This window comes from Prosopis cineraria, unplaced genomic scaffold, assembly GCF_029017545.1.
Source record: "Prosopis cineraria cultivar Desert tree isolate PC_DT_omini unplaced genomic scaffold, ASM2901754v1 PC9, whole genome shotgun sequence".
NCBI classification, from domain to species: Eukaryota; Viridiplantae; Streptophyta; class Magnoliopsida; order Fabales; family Fabaceae; genus Prosopis; species Prosopis cineraria.
Window position 1 is genome coordinate 17,557,334 of NW_026555340.1, and position 15,954 is coordinate 17,573,287.

The window sequence follows — 15,954 nt, forward strand, 5'->3', positions numbered from 1 at the left end:
TGGCAATTCTTTTCATGCATACCCTTGTTTATTATATTGTTGCCAAAACTTACAATAGTTTCTTTAAAACACATTTCTCTTATTCTAAAAGTTATGGATCCTTGTTAGCTTAAGATTAACGGTGTCAATTTGTAGTAATTATTAGTAAAGTTCCAACTTTCAAGAATGCTAATCTATTATTATAAAATGAGAAGAGGGATAATAAGGGAAGAAAGTTTGTTAGCATTATAGAATACACTATATTTTTTGTTTTGATGAGAGGTTGGTTAAAGTTTGAATCTAGGCTTTTGAAGTGTATTGGAAAGAATTGATGTGTTAAGCTTGTAAATTAGTATTGTTTTCTTTTGACTTTAATTTAAATTTTCAATTGGTTGGTTTCCTCTCTTAAAAAAAAATTCTTCCAACGATCTCATTTCTTAACTATAATTTTTCTAGGGAGAATAGAAATGACAACTCCTAGATGAGAGAAAAATCAATGAAAGCCCAAGATAACTAAAGGTTCATCTATACATAAGTCCAGATTCATCAATTTACTTGTGTATAGATAAACATACAGTTGTTTTGGACTTTCACTATTTTTTTTCATTCTAAAGCCCCTCACTATCATTCTCTCATTTTTTTTTATGCCAAAGGATGTATATAAAAGCTACATTTAGCATTACAACAGGAAATTTTCTTCTAAGATTAAGGTCATTTTTGTCTTTGAACTATTCCTAAATTTGATTTTGGGTTATCCCCCCATGTTTAAAAACCCATTCGTTTCATTAACCAAGTTTTTTTGACAAAAAACATATATATGGTGATTCACATGACATCCATGTTGAATGCTCAATTAGTTGAATAACGCTTTTGTTCTCAGAATATTCACTTAGGGATATCTAGTGTTTTGTACTTGATTTTGAGTCTTTCCCCCATTAAATGTTAAAAAACCTAATCACATAATTTTTAATGTTAACGCACAATAGACAAACACTAATTTAAGTTAGCAAGTCCCACGCATATATACATGCGGCATCAAGTGGATAACTCGTTAGAAATTTAAAAAAATTCCTTTTTCAAATCACAAATAGAAATTAAATTATAAAAATTTTTCCATGTGTCACTTGGTGGCTTGACTTAATTTTTTTAAAAAAAATTCTTCCATGGCTACACTGGACAATTGCTTGCCCTAAATCTTGATAATTAAGGCTTACAACTTTTGTGAGTTAGGGCAAGTACTTGTCTACATCTAAGTTAGGTTTTGGGATTGAGATGATATAGAAAAGGCAAGATATTGAGATTGAAAGGATTAGAGTAATTTTCTTTTGAAAAAAATTGAGTCGAGCTGTGAAGTGTGTATAATGTCCACCTTGACATTACCAGAACAATACTCCAACAATACGATTGTAGTAACCAGGATTCATTAAATTCCCTTATAAGATTATCACAACATAAGGGTTTTAGAAAATTAGTTTAAAAGATTGGGATCCCAAGAAACTTTTTTTAAAAAAGACATTTGAGCTTAAACTATATTTTAAAACAAAACACATAAGGTAGTGGAAGCATAGAAATTACTTACAATCATTAAAGACATCAACAGGGCATTCTAAAAAAAATTCCAAAATTGAATTGTCCACTACGACAGATGGCACAAAGGGACTACATCCCTTTTGTGCAGTACGCCGCAATGCACTCTTGCTGTTATGATAATGATAGGATCTTGTCACTCAACCCTCAAAATAAAACTAAATTGACCTTAATATAATATAGGGCCAACCTAGGTCATCTCCCAATGAATGGTTTCAATTCAACTAAGGAGGTTATCTAATGGAATAAATTATCCAATGGGTGAAAATTTGGTTACCTAATTATCTACCTAGTTACCTAATTGACAAGTAATTAAATTGCTAATTAAAGTGAATGGAGTGGACTCCCCTTTTTCAAGAATTTGAAACCTTAGAAATTAGTTGACTTTGAAGTCATTATCTTCATCTAATTAAGGTAAATTAAGCTTTCCTTTCCTCTTGATCAAAGTTGTCTTGAACTAAGAAGATTATCATAAGCCAATTAATCTAATTAGTTAACTTTCCTAGGTCTTAGATTAAAGTTTCTAGTTCAATTAACCAATTAGTGTAAGAATTAGCCCACTGAATTACTCAAATTCTCCCTTTTCATACCATGGCCAAAAAATAAAATGAGCAACCACAAGATTATGTTAAGCTACTCAACAAAATAAGGATTAATATCATAAGATTATACAATATCAACATATGTAATTTACTAAATGAAAAACACAATATTATGTGCTAAACATAAAGTGGCCGAATCAGTCATGGCAGCCCAAGGAAGAAATTAAACAAAACAATCCTCTTTTCTTTATATCAAGATCAAATTCAACTAGAATTTACAAGCCAAGATGATCAAACTCTAGATTAAGAAATCTAATCATCTAGTACAAAGAGAAGAGAATAGGAAACAAAAGAACTTAGCCCATTAAAGCTTTAGATTCATCCTCCATCTTCATCTCTTTAAGATTTCACCAAGAAATTTAGCCAACCATCTTCATCTTCAAAAACCCTAGAAGCACGTTGAGGCCAAAATTCATGGCTCCTTGGATGAAGAAATTGAGCTTAGATCCTTATAAGAATAGAAGGGATGGAGTGAGTTTGAAGATATATGAAGAATGGTGTGTGTTTTGTGGAGATTTGATGACTAGAAATGGAGGTATGGGTGCTGAAAAAATGAAAAAGATAGAGAAAAGGTGGAGAAAATGAAGAACAATATGAACTAAAGAGATTGGAAAAGATGATGAAATGTGGAGTATTAAATATGAAATTGAGGAATGTGGGATGTGCTTAGAGTGTTGGTATCAGCTGAGCACTAATTAACATAAAAGAAAACAAAATAAAAAGAAGTTTTAGGGGCCTTGTCACACTTGCAAGATAGCACCCTTCTATTAGTTTATAGATAATTCCAATATATGTCAAATTAATCTCATGTATCATCCACATTTTAAGCTAATCTAGATCACCCAATATGAAGCAAACACATCCAAATGCTTCAGCTTTGATCCCATAGACTTTTGACTTCATTTGCCCAATTAATATACAAGTTACATGTCACCTTTGTTACATAAATCACATGATTCAATTAAATAACATGTGACATCATAAAATATAATTTAAGTCCATAATTAAATTCTTATTTAGAAGGAAGAATTCATTAAAATAACTAAGTTCTTGGGTACACAAAATTATATAAAAATTTCTACACAAATGCAACCCAAAAATTAGCTCAAACTAGGACACTTGAAAAAATATTGACTTTTTATTTAATTGCTCTCAAAATAAAATAAATTTGTAAAATCTAATTTGACCACTATTCTTTTGAACCTAAAATTTATTTTTTCAATTTTTCTTATACAGTTTCTCAAAATTTTATGTTTAACCAAAATATCCCTAGTGCACAAAACTTAGACACCTTGGCAAATTTTCAATTCTAATACAATATGTGCACATTTTAACTAATAAAACTTTAATAAATGGTCCTAATTAACTTAGATAAGTGTGTACTAAATGTGTTTCATCAGACACTTCTACTGTTATGACAACTCTTTCGGCAAACTTCTGGAGTGTGCTATTTTGCCATCTTGAGCGATTCAAGTGTCCATACATTGCTTATTGATCCCTCTAGCTATTGGCATTGATTTCACACCTCTATACTTTATCATTCAAAATTTGGATACCCAAACCCAAATTGGTTTGTTTTCAATACCAAACGACCACAAGGGTGTCCAAACTCCCAAACCTAATGCCAATAATCTTGAAATCACTTGAACCAACTCAAATAGACCATAAACAACCTAATAAACTAATTATATCACAACAATAGTCCTTACACAAATTGGCCATTGAACATAAATTTCATAATGAATTCAAGGGGTGGTATAATTTCATCAATAACAAATTTTTAACCAATCCCAAACATACAAATATATCAATAACATCATTTGTACTAGTATATCATCTTCTAACAACAATATCATTACAGTTCAAAATATCCTAGGCCAAGATACCCATAATTCACAAACTCTGTTCAAAACATATGTATGATCCTAAGTTAACATAAGATTCATAAAATATTCGTTAAAACTAAAAGGAAGGGGAAGAGTTATACAACCTCAAGCTCTTCAATTCCCAATCAAATCTTCCTTCCCTTTGCTCCTATCGAAGCCCTCTCCTGTAAAATATAACTATAAGGTGAGATAAACATCTCAATAATATAATAACCCACAACTATTAATTAACATGCGCAACTAGAAACAAGTAAAACTTATATCTATAAAAAACATAGGCATTTCCATATTCGTAAGTCATTTTCACATTCTAGCATAATCATTCTACCATTCGAGCCTTTATAACACCCAGTTTGAAATCAAAGACTCTATTGGACCTAATACACATATACATTGGGCCAAACACACCTTCAATGATAAAATCACCAGGCCAGATGTGTCCTATCCTACTTTTAATCTATGGTTTTCTCTTATCACACATGATTGGGGTGTCGTTACTCCAACATAACATCACTAATTATAAGAAGTGTAAATCTCCAACACCGTACCCCACATGGGCATTAAGAAAATAATCTCTAACACCATACCTTATTAGGCACTAAGGAGGTATATGCCATATAGACTTCTATAGTGAACTCCTACCCTCTATCATAATCATGCTTACTTCTCCTATACAAATCACATACTTGCACCCAAACCATCAATTACTTGTATAATAATACTTTCATAAATTCCTTATTTTAAAAATAATTTTCATACACAATAACCTCATTTAGCAATATGAAACTTTCAAAACACATGTTTACAAAATTACATGCTTACTCATAGACAATTAAGAACTTAATCAAACAGAGTAAATTATTCAGTTACTTCAACTCTTTTATCACAAAAGGGGGTTACCGTGATCAAACTTTTTCTCCATAAAGATCTACTCGGGTAATAACACCTGATCAATATTTAATCTACATGATTAAGCACTAATCATCAATATCACCCTAATTAAACCGCTTAATCACTAAAATTTTGGATACCCACTATACTCAAAATCTTATTTTAACATCAACACTCCCAACGTACTCTATTAATTTTATTTAACACTCAAACATGCTAATAACAGAAATCATTTACCCACATTATTTCAAACTCTTAAATTTTACTTAGAGTTCGTCCAAACCCTAACAAAAAATTCTAAATTGCTACAAAACTCACAAACCTAAGTTTAAAAGCTTAATTTAACTTCTCAAGACTTTAACTAAACCAATGGGCTCGGTCAAAACTCAAGGAAACATGATACCTAAATCTATAGAAATTTCACAAAATGGGGAAAGAGAGGGAAATAGAGCTTACCCAATGATGATCCAAGCTTGTATTGTCTTCAAAATGCTCCCAAGATGAAGCCCTGGCAGACAATTAAGTTCCTTTCATTGCCTCTCATGCATTTTCTCTTTTTCTCCCTCTATTTTTTTCTGTTCGCTTATCTAATATACACATATTTTTGCCCATCTGCAAGCTCAAACACATTTTAGTCCTCTCTTTGTGTTATAGTCTACTCAAACTCTGACTTAGCCCTCTTTCAAGGCTGTCCAAAGATGCATAAACTATATTAGTGATATGAAAACATTATTAACTTATAAATCACTTAATGTTACCAATTTACCCCCTTAAACATTTGAAATTTTAGTGTTTGAAATCTAGAATGTTACAATGTGCACATAGAAGAACTTTTTTAAATTTAATTTCTAACTATAATATGAAAGAAGATTTTTTTAAAAAAATTATGACTAGGCATCTAATTGATGCCATGTGACGCACTCATAAGACCCACTAACTTAAATTAACATTCCTCTGTGACACATGAACAGCAAGACACGTGTGTTTAGATTTTTTAACATTTAAAGCAAAAAATGACTCAAAATCAAGTTCAAAATATCAAGTATATCTAAAAAATACTTCAAGAGTAAAAGTGACCTTATTAACTTTTGATTGGGCATCCACTTAGATGCCACATGTACATTTTTGGTAAAAAAAATTGGTTAACAAGCACATTAATAGTATGGCAGAAATGGATGTGTTTTTAAGCATTCAGTGGGTATCTTGATTCAAAATCAAGTTTAGAACACTTGTAGACCCTGCATGAATAGTTCAAATGCAAAAATGACCTTTAACCCTACTTTCTATCATAGTGAGCAAAAGTATTGCTAAAACCTTAAACCTTTTAAAAATCTTCAAAATGATAACTACAATCTATGTGAGATTAATCTCATTTAATTGAGTGATTTTATAAAGTTCAAATTCATAACTTCATATGTGAGTAAATATATAATCTCTTTCTCTTTACCTAATCAAAATTAAATTATTCAAGTTAGTTATTATCTGTTAATAGTCTAGTTTTCTTTTGACTTTAATTTGAATTTTCAATTGATTGTTTTCCTAGTTTAACTTTATTGACAATCTCGTTGCTTAAATACAAATTTTTTACCAAATAATATAGGGTTAATAGTTATTTCTGCCCCTCAACTTTACCAGAAAGGTCATAGGCATTTTGAACTCAAATAAGGTTCAATTTTGTTCCTTAATGTTAAATATTTCTCTCCCCCATTACTCTTTTGTTTTCTCATTATCTCTTCACCATTAATGGGTCTCGCATTATTTTTTTAATATTTTTTTATTATAAAATATTTAAGTTTAGGGTGCTCGTTGACCCTTCGAAGTAAAATTAAGAGATAAAAATGACCCTTAATCCAATATTTTATAATAACAATGTTAAAAAATTTAATATTGAGCCCATTAACAGTAATGACCGAGTAGGTTAAAGTTAGAGGTAGTAAGGGAGAGAACCTGTATTGTTGATGACCATAATAGACTCTTGTTTGAGTTTAAAATACTCACTTACTTTTTCCCTCCATTTGGATGGGAAGAAAAGTTAGGAGGAAAAAAATGATAGAAAAAAAAAAAACTAAAAAAAAAATATTATCATTCCCTATGTTTGGTGGACAGAAGAAAATAAGGAGGAAAGAAAATAAGCAAATATCATAATGACTATAATACCCATATATCAAAATATATATGTTTGATGTAATTATATGTATAAAAATATATTGAAAGTAAATATTATATAAAAATTAATATCATTAAAATAATTTAAAATTAAATTAGTTGGTTAGAAATTACTTTCATGTTTTATATTTTTAAGACCAAATAATTTAGTAAAAATATGTCATTTTTTGTTTACAAAAAATTAAAAAGTGGATAATTGTTTAAAATTAAATATAATAATAAATAAATAAGTAAGTAAATTCCAATTCACCTCTCGGTTGGTTGGTGAGAGCATTTTACTTTTACATATAGTCATCAATTCCAAAGAAAACATATGAAACTAGAATTAGAATGTTCAGCCTGTACCCATTCCGATTGGCTAAATATTATCCTGATTATATCGAGATGGGTCTCGTCCTAACTCGAAAACAATCAAAATGAGATAGAAAAGAGGTTCAGGATGGGACGAGACATGGGATTACCATCGCAACGTCCCGTCTCAAATATTATATATATATATATTATTTTTTATTTTAAAAATATACATTAAATATATTAATTATATTGATGTAATTTATTTTTAGATTAATTATATCAATTATAATTTCAATACTTGCAATTCTTATATAAAACTAAAGTTTTTTATATTGACACTTTTAATGACAGAGTAAATAGGGTGATATCTTTCTTTATAATACATTAATTATATTAATACAATTTATTTTTATATCTATCTATTTAATAACTTTTATTTATATCTTATTTCTTGCTTTATTTTTAAAAGAGTAATTAGCTTAGCACATCTCAACTAAGGTAGAAGAATAATGATTTGATGTTATGCTTGGTTTGCCTGTTATTGCTGCTCTTATAACCTAGAGATCACTTATAATTATTATCATAATGTGTAGTTGTGATTAATATAATTTAATAATTGATTTTAAATTATTGTGATTTATGTACTTGTGTTGTTTTAATTTTAAACTTAATAAATTATATAATTTAAAATTGTAATGAATGCTATTATCTAAATCTTACTTTGACATTGTTCGATTTATCAAGATGACGGACATCCTGATCTCGTCCCGGTCCCATCCTGATTTCTAACAAGACGGGACAGGACACGGGACAAAAATTCAATTCCGATCTTTTTTTGGGACAAGACACGGATATCTCGGTTCTGTCCCGTCCTGTGAACCCCCCTAACTAGAACATAAAAAATAAATTATATATACATAATATCATAAAAATATGAAAGGCACATATTTATAAAAATATGCAGTTTGCAGAGAAGATGGAGACATGAATAATGCTAAGACAGAGCAACAATAGGTCGTTAATTTTTAAGCCAAAGACTTTTATAATCATAAAAATTATGTTAAGCAGCATTAAATTATTTTCTAATAATTACTGTCACTTATTATGGTGTAACAAATAAATTATTGTTGCAGGTATAACATGAATCAGAGCGTTGAGGTCTTGAGGTGAAAAATGGAGGATAGAAGATGATGAAACAAAGGGTTATGTGCAAAGAAACAGAAAGATATATATGAAATAAACATTCTTCTCCAAAAATCTCCCCATTTGTGGAGAGAAAACTTGGAGAGAAAATATGATGGACCCTACACCTCATTTTTTCCTACACTTTTCCTTCCTTTCACTTTTTTTTCTCATCCAAATGGAGAAAAAGTTATTTTCTCTCTTATTTTCTTTCCATATCTTACCTTCCTCCCATATTTTAAACCCATCCAAACAAAGCATTTAAGTAAAGTTGAGTGAAAATTATGCTTAACTCAATAATGTATAAACAAACTACATTGAGCATCGCAACAGGGAATTACTTTCCATCACGGTGAACACCAAAGTGTTGCTAAAACTTAGAACCTTATGAAAATCTTCATTTACTAAAATCACTTTATAAAGTTCCAATTTATAACTTCATTGAAATTAGACTTTTCTTTTGACTTTAATTTGAATTTTCAATGGGTTGATTTCCTATTGTAACTCTTATAACAAACTTTTATATACCAAGGGATTCATATAGGAGCTAAATTTAGCAAATGCACTTTCTGTCACGGTGAGTGTTGCCACAACTCATAATGTTATAAAATTAATCTTCAAAATTATAACTTCTTTTTTTATAAGCTTTATAATGATATCTTTAATGTTAAATAATTCATTATTCAATTGGTAGTTAGTTATATTATATATTTAGTATTTAATTTTTTAATTTTAAGTTCAAAAAAGGATTGGTAATTATTTTTATTGCATGATTATATGATATATATGTATTACCAAATTTGATTTAAATAGCATTTTCTTAAAGAGAGAGAGAGCATGGCTTTTAATAATGAATTCATCAACCACAAAATAGAAGTTTTCCAATTTCCAAAACTTAGTCTTATAAAAAATAACAATTAGTTTTTAAAGGATTGAATTAATGATAATTAAGTGCTTAACAAAATTTTCTCAAAAAGAGTTGAAAAAAAATCAATTCAAACAATTGTAGATTCAAGTTTTATTTGTAGATCCAATATTTATGTTTTAAATGCAAATCTATGATTGTAAGTGAGATTCATGTTCATAAACTGTCTGAATCGATATTTTCAGGTCTTTTTTTAATTTTATAAAAATTTAACTGTTATTAATTTAATTTTTTAAATCTTAAATGACATTTCTCATCTTTCAATCTTTATCACGGAAGAATCTAATTTCTCTTGTGGTCCTTCTTTCATGTCCTTTTTCATGAGATGTGATCTCACTTTTGAAGTTTGAGCCATTAAAGCAAAATTTGTTTTTTTTAAAAAAAAAAAAAGGGCAAACTTCTGATGTATTGCATTTTTTTTTAGGGAATTTGATAAAAAAAAAAGGACTTTCTTAGAAGAGAAATTAGTCTTAAAGCCCAAATGCAATTCAAGAACCAAATGTGATATTTTATTCATTAATAATATATAGAAATGACCAAATATCATTCTCTTTAAACCAATGAAATTGAAAAAAAAAAACACAAATGCTACCTATTCAAACATGCACACAAAATTAAAAAGCCTTTCACCCAATCTGGCTTAGGGTGCAAGGCTTTTAGGTGGGTGTAAGGCTTCTGGCTTGAAGTGCAAAGCTTCTAGTTGGAGTGTAAGGCTTCTGGCTTGGAGTGTAAATTTTCTAGCTTAAGCTTTATGTATATGTGTTAAACAGGTAGCCTTTATTTTTATTTTTTTTTCAATTTCATTGTTTTAAAGGAGGGGTATTTTGGTCATTTTATATATTATTTGATGAATAAAATATTGCATTTGGTTTTTGAATTACATTTAGTCCTTGGACTAATTTTCTTTCTAACAAGGTCCTTGTTACCTTTTTTTTTTTTTTTTATCATCTCAAAAGTGCTAAACTATTTAGTACAGTTGCTATCAATTTATAGTTGAAGTCCATACTGTGATTTCAATATATTATATGTGTAATTGAAAGAATAAAGACCCATTGTATATAGAAGCAACTAATGAAAAAGGGTTAAAAATGCATTTTTGTTTTGAAAAACATTTTCTGATAAATTATGAATGCCTCGAAAAAAAAAAAAAGTGAAGCAACATAATTTTAAAATCGAAGCAATGTAGTGACTTTCACACAGTAGACAAGAGCTACAAGGCATTACATCAACCTTCATAGCATGTTCAAAATAATTAAAATGATATGAGTTGTAAAGTCTCTTGTCACTTAAATAAATAGTTAAAAATTTGAATCCTTAAATGTTGTATATAGCAATTTGATTGGAAGATATCTACCTATTATTCTCAATGCCTTGTGAGAGATATTATTTGCTGTCAGTGGTGCCTGTTCCTTATACTTACAAAAATAGAAGACTTTTTTTTTAATCAAAGGTGGACTAAAACATTAAATTACTAGAAAAAGATAACAATGCATTGGTTTTGAAACATTATGTATTGTATTACTTCATCGTTTTATTAAGATTAAAGGGTATTTTGTCCCTTATTTATTCATTCAGGATAGTTGGTATCTTAAACCTACATGTGTATAATTTTTCCTTTTAACATTTAAAAATAGTGTATTGAACACTTTGTCATTAAAAAATTTAACTTTGATAGTTGGTTGATTAAAAAATTACAAAAAAATAATCTAAAAATATAGAAAATGATCTATAAAAATGCAAATAAATAACCTATAAGAAAATCAAATATCGACTAAGTCCTAAAGAAATGATTGGTAAAAATTATATTTTAGCCTTTTACATGGGCAAAAAATAACATTTATTTTCTATTATTTATTTGTAATTTAGGAGACTTAATTGATATTCATTTTCTTATAAGATACTTATGTGCAATTTCATGGGTCCTTTCTATAATTTTTTAGGTCATTTATATAATTTTTAAATCAACTATCAGTTAAGGTTCACTTTTTAACAATATGATGCTCAATGAACCACTTTCAAACATTCAAGGGAAAAATTGCATTACATGACTGTTTAGGATAATAAATTGTTATGTTCTACATCAAAAGGACTGAAGAAGGGTCCTAGCTATATAAAAGGGTACACTGCACGTTCCAATAGTTTGGCTTTTTAGGAATAAAGTAATAACCCCGCGACAATATCATATCAAAACCAAACTCGAGTTTGCTCCATCAATGGGCCCCTCTGTAAGTCACTTATGATGAGGGCATCATGAATTAACTGGAGGAGTTGTTATGTCCCACATTGAAGGGACTTGGAGAGGGTCTTCGCTATATAAGCGTGCGCTACACGTCCCAAAAGTTGGCTTTTAGAGAGAGAGTAATGACCTCGTGACAACATCATATTAGAGCCAAACTTGAGTTTACCTAGTCAGTAGCCCCTCTGGTGAGTCACCTATGATGAGAGCATTATAGATTGGCAAGGAGAGTTGCTATGTCCCACATTGAAGGGATTTAGAAAAGGTCCTAACTATATAAGTGAATCCTCTTGGAAAGAGACTAATAACCCCATGACAACATGTTCTTAATCAAATAGTTTAAAAGAAAAATGCTCTTTAATCTTTTTATTTATAAGTTGGTAAAAAAATCTTTTTATTTATAATGCTTATAACTCCTTCATAAATATTTCAAAGTCAAAAATACACTATAACCCATAAGAAATTGCTAGAAGACACGCACGCACGCACATTCCCCGGGTAAAAAAAATCCTAAGGTTTGTTCTAATCATTTGTAGAATTTAAATATTTTCTTGAATAAAAAAAAGAATGTAAATATTTTCCCCTTAAAGTAAAGAGATGGGGAAATGGATAGGCTAAGTGATGTTGAAAAAATGTCTTATATAGACAAGATAGAGCTTTCATCAAATACTTGGATGTGACTGTTACCAACTTTCATTGATTTAGATCACTAATATATGTATTAAGTTAATTTACAGAATTATGTATTTAAGTTTTTTCTTTGAACCATACGTAATTATTTAAATAAGCATTATCCTAACTTTAATACAATGTGATTGTTAATGACTATATGCTGATAACCCTCTCACACTTGTGAAAAATAAACTCTTTGCCATGTTACAAGTTATTACTAAAATAATGAGCAAATTATTAGTATAAAGAGTTACTTGTATAAATTCAATTTTAAATTAATTCATTATCCAATTGTAATAGGTATATCCAAAATTCAAAAGTTTATGCGCAATTTAGCCTCTTTAATTAAGGAGGAAGTGAATTCACTGCACAATTTATCAACATCTTTTTGAAAGAAGAAGAAGAAGAAGAAGAAGATATAATTAAAATTGCATAAAGATAGTATCACACCTAACTGTGGAATTATTAATCTTTTCTTTTGTTGAGAATTACATTGAAGTTCCATATAAAGAAATTAATTACTGTAAAATTCATTGACAATTAATTACATTACATTAACAACACAACTAATTGTCAATTCAATTTAGTTCAATTTTTAATGGATCTTACAATAATTAATTTTTTTCTGTGAGATTAGGTTGTAATTCTTTTTTTATTTATATTTATATTGGTAGTTGATGAGAGGAAATCTTATAAATCATCCTAATGAATTTAATAACTTTTGAATTTGACTTGACTTTTGTCAATGTTTTATGATAAATACACATAATATTGGTAGTTGATAAATTTCCTTTTCCCTTATCTGTATTCATGCTAATTTGGTCTCTAATAATAACTTTTGACTTTACATCAACTACTGAGGCCAACGTAATGGGTTATTTTTTAAAAAAAAATGCTGAAATAATTATTACCTAAATATATTTTATTTTATTCTTAATGAATAATTTTTTATAAAAATTTAATTAACAATTGATAAGACTTGATTTAAATTGGCCAAACATGGCTACTTTAATGTCCAATCCAATGTGTCAGTTTATCACACTCAATCCAGATCAAGCAAATTATACATTAACTCAATAACATCATATCCAACTCTAATAATTTTTTAAAAAATTCTAGAAAAGTGAAGCTCTACATTGATCATTAAGCAATATCAATTATAAAAGGACAAAATTTATGTGCTTAGCATTATATATTTATATCCAATCAAATTATGACATGTGAATCACATTATATTAGTTTAATCAATAATAAGAATTTATTATAGAAAAAATAATCTATAAAAGATTCACATATTTTGATTTAATTGGATACAAATAATGTTATATATATAAGTTTTCTCCATAACAAATTAGATTTACATTTATCTAAATAATACTACCACCCCATATAAACTACCTCCCAAATATCTTGAGAATATTTTTAATATTTTTATTTAACCCTACTACATATCTTATAACTTAAATTTGAGATTCTAACATAAGTTGATTTGACTCCCTAGTCAAACGAAATGCCTCTTAGTTCTATTTAAACATAAAATTTATAATGATGTGCACTATTTTAAAATATGATTAGCATGATTCACCATAAACGTTGTGCAATGCACATAAAACACATCAAGCTTGAAATGGAAGTACAGTACCATCTTTTTCCTATAGTTCAAAGACATAACTCTTTTTGTTTAATATAATTCTTGTTATAATACCTCAATTATCAATATATGTATGTAAATCTAATTAGATATGCTTTTTCATTATTATACAAAGTCTAAATAATAGATTATATCACTTGTGAATAATGCAATTTGTTATACTCCTATGGTCATTATTATAAGATATTTCAGACATTTTAATGCAGATTAAAAAAGTTGTTCATAAATTTATTTGTCTAAAAGCATTTCAGTATTCCAATTATGCCCCTATTTATCTCTGTTTTTCTTTTTGGTCAAAGAGATTGTTAAATCTGGGCTTACTTCATAAGACGGCTATTAAAATTTTAAGGATAAAAAAGAAAAATCATCTAACCAACTTTATTTTTAAGAAAACACCTTATAAGAATATATTTTGTTCTTATAATGGTCAAGTGGGTTATTAACATGTATATAATCATTAATTAACATTCCCTAAAAATTAATTAATTAACATTAAACATTGATTAATAGAAGATTAATAGAAGGGTGTTAGGACTTTATCAAAGGGTTAATCAAGAAGAGCAAAGACTGAAGTCTAAGCAAGAATTTAGATAAGAAGTCTTGTCTTAGTTTGCTTTTATGCAAAGACATGACCGCCATCATCATCTTTATCATTGTGAAATACTTCTTAAATTGGCTTAAAGATATGCTAATTATTATTGCTCAAGCTGTGAAATTAATTATTAATATTAATTTTTTAAAAAATAAATGCTTAGCTGGATAGAAGGGGACATTTCTTCTCAAATTGATATATTGCGGGGCCCTCATAATATTCTCAATGTCTGAATGAATCCCCTTTAAGGCTATAACACACGCAATGCTCGTTTCAAATTTTTAAAATTTCTTGGTGTCTCTAGCTTTATCAATTTTCATAATATCAACCTGAAGAATTTAGAAAAAAAAAATTCTTTAAAAGAAATTATGGGATTGTTTAAAATTATTTTATTTTTATTATTCCAAGAACTAATATTTGATAAAACATGTTTTAAGAACAAAAAATAATAAAAACATATTTTTTTTTTTGCACTCTCATTTGTTATTCAGAACAATCATCCTGTAATCTCTAAAAGATATTTATGTTTTTCTATTCTTTAAATAATATTTTATTTTTTTATTTTCTAAAATACTTCAAAAAACATGTTACTAATAGATTGTTTTTTTTTAATTTTGAACAATAGAAAACTATCTTCATAACAAGTTGTTAAACAACCTTATATTTCTAGTGCCTTTAGACAATGTTTCTTCTCTATTGATTTTTATTAAAACTATACTTAATTTCTTAAATGTTACATTGATATTTTTAATTTATAGTCATCAATTATTTTTTTTTATAAAAGAATATCAGTATTATAATATAATATTAAAAAAAAATTATTTGAATTCTCTACCAAAGCTCCAACGTCAAATGAGAGGCATTGGATAAAAATATAACTCATGTTCTCATTTGTAAAAGATCAGTCCACAACAATAATAATAAGACCCTCTTTAAAATTTTCCTAGATTACTCTTTTATATGTCATCTTTTTTTTTTCACCTTTGTTGAATTGATAAAAATTTTGAAGGGTTATAAGTTTGCGGGACATACAATCACAATAAAACTTGTGTTAATTTATGGTAATTTTAAGAAAGCACATTGAGATATCTAAAACAAGTTTTGTTTGAATCACTCAATGGTCAATACTATGTGTAAGATCAAATATTTTATCATACAACTATAGTATCCATGACTTTCTTTTATGTCTAGAGAAGCAAGAACACAATATATTACATATCTCAATAGATATATTATGGTGACTAGTGGCAGACGGCCACATCATAGTGAGTGGTTCATTTGGAAAAAATTA

The 15,954-nt window shown here is 28.2% G+C and overlaps 1 pseudogene; it reads left to right on the forward strand.

Moving 5' to 3' along the window:
• The window catches only part of LOC129319617 (TNF receptor-associated factor homolog 1b-like), a 39,531-nt pseudogene that overhangs the window by 22,960 nt on the left and 617 nt on the right, over positions 1 to 15,954 (forward strand).